The sequence below is a fragment of the Tupaia chinensis genome, unplaced genomic scaffold (genome assembly GCF_000334495.1).
Source record: "Tupaia chinensis unplaced genomic scaffold, TupChi_1.0 Scaffold000350_1, whole genome shotgun sequence".
Classification (NCBI taxonomy): Eukaryota; Metazoa; Chordata; class Mammalia; order Scandentia; family Tupaiidae; genus Tupaia; species Tupaia belangeri.
Window position 1 is genome coordinate 9212032 of NW_006159844.1, and position 5990 is coordinate 9218021.

At 45.1% G+C, this 5990-nt stretch overlaps 1 pseudogene; it reads left to right on the forward strand.

The window, feature by feature from the left end:
- LOC102493136 (hsp90 co-chaperone Cdc37-like) overlaps window positions 1–2725 on the forward strand; it is a 9653-nt pseudogene extending 6928 nt beyond the window's left edge.
- The last annotated feature ends 3265 nt before the right edge of the window (window positions 2726–5990 follow it).

The window sequence follows — 5990 nt, forward strand, 5'->3', positions numbered from 1 at the left end:
ACATAAGAACCCCCTATAGGGATTTCACACTATGATCCTTCCCCAGTTTCAGCTAGCCTGGGTCATGGGCATGCATGTATACCCACTGTGCTCAAGAACGTTCTGGGATGTGATCCCAAGATCTTTCCCATGTGGGTCCAATTATGTTATTTTTATGCCACTACCTTGCTCCAGAGAAATGTGATTTCCATACCAAATTGTCTGATGTATTTCGGTAACTAATGCATCACTAAATAATTTTTTTCAGAGACTGGATGGTGGCTCAGCAGTAAAATAGGACATTCTGCAAGGCTGATCCATATGAAAAGGTCCCAGGTTCATGGCTGGAGGCCTCTCCGAGTACTCTGGGCAATGAATGGCCATGATCTAGGACTGAATGAAGCTGAGTTATGATCATGGCATCAAGACTCTGTTAAATCTGCTCTGTCTCTCTCTGTCTGACTGGCTCTATCTTTATTGTTCATGGAAGAAATACATTTATAAACTTTTTTTTTTAGGTTTTTGCCTAAGGCGTGTGCGCTTGTCTGTGAGACAGAAAGAGGAACAGTGAAAAATCACCACCCAGCAAGGATAGCCATTCTGCAATCATCTCTCCTCCCTTCTCCTCTCATGTATGCACACACATACACACACACACACACACACACACACACACATAGAGCCGGGTCTGGGACTTCATAGGAGTCCATCACTTTAACAACCACCATGCCACATGCTGGCCCTAATTTATAATTTTTTTTTAATTGCCAGAGGGCACAGGCATGCACCAGAGAGAGAGATAGAGACAAAGGGAGAAAGAGAGAGAAAGTAGCCCCAATAGAGGTAGTCATGCCACAATCCCTTCTTCATTTCTCCATTGTGTCAGGATTTGGGGCATGCATCCACATGCACCTGGTGTGTTTTTCAAGCCACTAGGGCTGAGATTAGATCTGCAGTTGTCCATGTGGGATCTGGCTCCCTAAAGCACTAGCATTAGTTTGTTCATCTGGGTTGGCCGGATAAATAAACTTTGGAAAAATGTTTTAATATTTTAAAATATTTTCTTAATCAGATCATCTTTCCATCTGCACCCTCCACTTAATTTCACTGGCTTTTTACTTTTATGTAAGTCTCCCTTTCAACTTCTAATTTGTTGCTTATAAAATGTTATTTAAAAACTTGTTTAATTATAAATAATTTTTTTTAATTCCATGTTACTTTTGTAAAATAATGAGATGGTCAAATGTGAGTGAAAACAAAGATAATTTAAATGCATATAAGAAAGTCTGACTGAGAACTGCCGGTGCCGCCACTGCTGCTGGCAGCAGAGCCACACTAGGCTGGCGTGGAACGCAGGGAGCAGTTCCAGAAGGAGGAGCTGGACTGGGCTGCCGCGAGTGCGAGCGCAAGGTGGCCCAGTACCAACCCAAGCTGAAGGAGCTGTAAGTGGCGGAGGCGCCAAGGCGGAGCTGGAGTTGGAATGCTGCAGGCAGAGGCGCCGCAGCTGCGCAAAGAGAAACCGAGCAGGGACCAGAAGCTGGAGGAGTCGTGCAAGGAGGAGGAAAGCATGCCCTGGAACATGGCCACGCTCAGCAAGAATGGCTTCGGCAAGAGCATGGTCAACACCAAGACTGAGAAGGCGGAGGACTCAGAGGAGGTGAGGGAAGAGAAACACAAAGCCTTCCTGAAGTCTGAGAAACAGATCAAGCACTTTGGCCTGCTCCGACAGTGGGATGACAGCCATAAGTACCTGCTGGGAAACAGCAGGTGGCGTAATGGATACCTCCTTGACTCACGTAGTTAACCACTGTTCCAGTCCTCCGGCAGGGCTTAAAACTTTCTTGCTGAAAATCCAGAGAGGAAAATGGAGGAGAAGGGATTGCGGTGTGGTCACTCCCTCTGGGGAGTGATTTCACACTCTGTTTCTGTCTCTCAGGTGAGTACATGCGCCCGGTAGCAAAAATCTAAAAAAATAAGTACCGTCGGACAACGCCACACTGGTGTGTGACAACCAATTACCCCGTCATCTGATGCATTGACGTGGAGGTGGAGGAGAAATGGAGCTCATGGAGCAGGTGGGCCACCAGACCATCTTCATGCAGTTCACTCTGGAGCTGGCCAAGAGCCTAAAGGTGGACCCCCCACGTCTGTGACTTCCGACCGCCAATGCACGGAAGACTTCAACCACGAACTGGAGGCGTTCAAGGAGTCCCTGCGCTACTGCGCCAACCCGCGCATCCGGAAGGCTACGAAGGAGGACAAGGAGGAGGAGCGCGAGCAGCAGCTCGGCCCTGGCGGCCTGAACTGGGTCGAGGTCTGCGAGTCCTCCCAGTTCCTCCCAGGAACTCCAGGAATGCGTCGACCTGAAGGACTTGCTGATGGCTCCAAGACGCCCTTAGCAAAATGGACCCCACCGACGCCAGGTACCATGTGCAGCACTGCCATCAACTCTGGCCTCTAGGTCCCCAACTCCACATCTAGCGAGGCCAAGGAGGAAGTGGGCTCCGGGGACCCCTTGCTGGAAGCTGTCCCCAAGCCAGGCGACAAGAAGGATGTCAGCCCCAGCCGCCACAACCACCACCTGCCTGCAGGCCCCTACGTGCCCCTTTTCGGGCAACAAAAATTGACAGTCCGCCCAGCTCCTGGCTTCCTCCACTTTGCTGCTCCCCCAGCCCCAGGGGCCTGCCCTGTTCCCGCTCCAGTGTCCTGGGCCTCCAGCGCTGATCCAAGTTTCCGCTTTGAGTAGAGTGGCTTCACTGTCCGTTGCCCCCATGAGCTAACGTTATGCCAAAGGCCAGGCTGGTTCACCAGGTGGAAGGGTCCCAAGCCGAGGGGCTGCCCTGTCACCACCATGGATTTTGTTCTCACTGTTCTTTTGCTGCTGAGTCTTCTGTCTGGCAGACAGCGATGATCTTCCAATAAAGGATTTTGGATGAGAAGGAAGGAAGAAAAAGAAAGGAAAGAAAGAAAAAGACATGCTGACTGAAGAGGTGGAACTACAGTCAAATATTTCCAAGTAGAAAATTTATTAATTTTTAAAATTTTAATTACTAAAAGTGGTAACCAGAGAATCATCTTGAAAGGAACACTGTCAAACATTATGAAATTAAGATTGTCCTGCTGTGCCAAGATTCAGAAAATAGTACTTACTTAAGAATTAGAACGGCTATTTTATTAAAGATAGTCATTATATAAATTGTCCTCCATATTAGGGCACTTCTGAGAACAAAGAAGATACTACTAATAATGTGGAACAAGAGTTATAATCTGGGACTGTCCAAGGCATATTGGAACATTGGATCACTCTAATGATCACTAATTTATTAAAAAGATAAAGAACAGTACAGTAGTCCTTAACATAGTAGTCCTTTAAGATTATATGTTGGACTTGCGGTTCCTTTGCTGTCGGCTAACGTTCTTTAGGGACTGAAGAATCAAAGACACTAAGTCTATCTAGCGTGATCAAGTTGTCCCAGTTTTTCTGGAACTTGCCCACTTTTAACACTGAAAGTTCCACATCCCAAGAACTTCTCAGTTCCTTATAAACCAGGACAGCTAGTCACTCAAAACATTTATGAGTACTTTTTAGCAAGCTTGGATCACCTCCTCGACTCTTGAGGTGGCATGGGGCACTCAAGACATACCTCGGTCTTTCACCAGGATGCACAAGGTCTTTCCAGACTGGCCTCTGACTTAGCTCCAACCCACTTCTAATGGCCCAAGGGCACAGCCTCCATTCCAAGGACACCACTGCCCATGACCTGGTGCTTCCCTACTTTGCTCTTATGTCACCCTCTATCATGAACGCCCTATTCCCTCTGAGGGGGCCACCAAGTCCCCACATAGCTGCACTGCCTAGACTTTGTGCTGCCATGAAAAGACCCTCTATTTTGACATCTATGTCAGAGTTTCAGAGTGAAAGGATTTCATCTTTTACTAAGACTTAGCATGCAGGAAGGAAATGAAAACAAAGTGGTTTTATCCTCAAAAAGAAGTTAATAATATTAGGCAGTTTATTTAAATGCATTATAATAATCATAGGTCAAACTTATTCTGAAAAATCATTACCTAGTGAAATATTCCACATTAACTATAAGAAGCTATTGAACCCTCATTTAGCAAAGTTTGAACTTCTAAGGATGGCGGGAGCACATTTTTGAAAAAGGCTGCAAACTTTTTCCAGGCAAACTAAAGCATAAGACTAGGTGACGAGCAACTTTTTCAGTCATTAAGGCTAATTTATATGACAATTTATAAGTGTGATGAAGACTGATTTTTTTTTTCTCCAGTAAAAAATCTACTCATCATCCACTTGATGACTCACAGGCATCTCAAATTCCACATCGCCAAAACTAAAACCATTGTCTTCCGTCACAAACCATTGCTTCTCTTTTTCCACTGTTCTTTAAATAAACTGTACCACCAGTAAGTCAGAGGCATAAGTCAAAAATTCAGGAATCATCTTTGATTCCTCACTTTTTCTGTCAATCCTCCATCGAAGTGCTTCTCAGGCCTGGCACTGACACATGGGTAAAACGCAATGCTCTGTGAGGCTGACCCCATGGGACGTTTCTGGTTCACATCTGGAGATTTCCTTGAGTATGCCAAGGTACATGTGCCCATGATCCAGAGCTGACTAAAGCCAGGAGTGAGGGGGAAATCTGTGGTGTCAAGACACTATTGGGGGTGTGCCCTCTATATATAAATGAATAAATAAACAAAATTATTTAATTTTTAAAAATGCTTCTCATACCTAACACTTCTGCTCTATTTACAGCACACTCCAGTCAGGTCACTGTTATCTCTCACAATAGTCTTCTATGGTTCTCCAAAATGCTCTTCCCCAAGCCACAAATATGGTATTATGGGCTGAATTCTTCCCCCTACAAAATTCATATATTGCAGTTCAAACCCCTCGTACTTCATATTTGTGGATACAGTCTTTAAAGAGGAGATTAATTAAATGAAACTAGTAGGGTGGGCCTTAATTCAATCTCACTGACATCCTTATAAGAAGAGGAAATTTGGATGCACAGAGAAAAACCAGGGGCTCACACACAGAGAAAAGACCATGTGAAGAGGCAGCAAGAAGGCCAGGTGCAAGCTAAGGAGAAAAACCTGTGAGGAAACCAGTCCTACATCATCTTGATCTTAAACTTCCAGACTCTGTAACTGTGAGAAAATAGATTTCTGTTGCTTAAACAAAGACTGTGGCGTTTATTACTGCAGCCCAAGGAAGTTCATGTATATATGTTATCCCCTTTCCAGTATTCTTGAAATAAAATGCGATAGGAATTAAGATGACTTGGTCCTATGCACATCCCTGCCTCATCTCTCTCTCTAGCTTGTTGCCCTTCAGCTGTGCTGTCACTCAATTCTTAAACACACCTGGGGCCTTCTTGCGAGATGTTTCCCTTACTGGAAGAACAAGACTTTTAGAAGTTCATGGAAAAATGAATTAAAGTAATGCAAAAATAATTTTTAAGAATTATTCAATTTGGGAACCAGCAGTTAGCATAATGGCTATGTTGCTGGACTCCCACGTAGTCGACCACTGTTCGCGTCCCGGACCCGCTGGCTTAAAACTCACGCCGGGCGTGTGTGCGTGCGTGCCCAAGATCCCGAGAGGAGAATAGAGGAGAAGGGATTGTGGCGTGACCATCCCCCCTGGGGGGTGATTTCTTGCTTTCTGTCTCTCTGTCTCTCTCTGTCTGTCTGGCGAGCGCACACGCCCTATAGCAAAAACCTCTCCAAAAAAAAAAAAGAAAGAATTATTCAATTTTATTTGTCATTATTTAATTTGCTACAGCACTTGTGTGCTCACCAGAGAGAGACAAAGCAAGAGAGAGAGAGGGAAAGTGAGAAAGCAAGCCACCGGTGCAGGACTTGACTTGAACCCCTGATTAGCCATGTGGGAATCCAGCACTCTAACCACTATGTCACCTGATGGCCCTGTTGCAAATTAAAAAAAAAAAAAAAAAAAAAAAAAAATGGGGTGTGGGTTTTGAAAA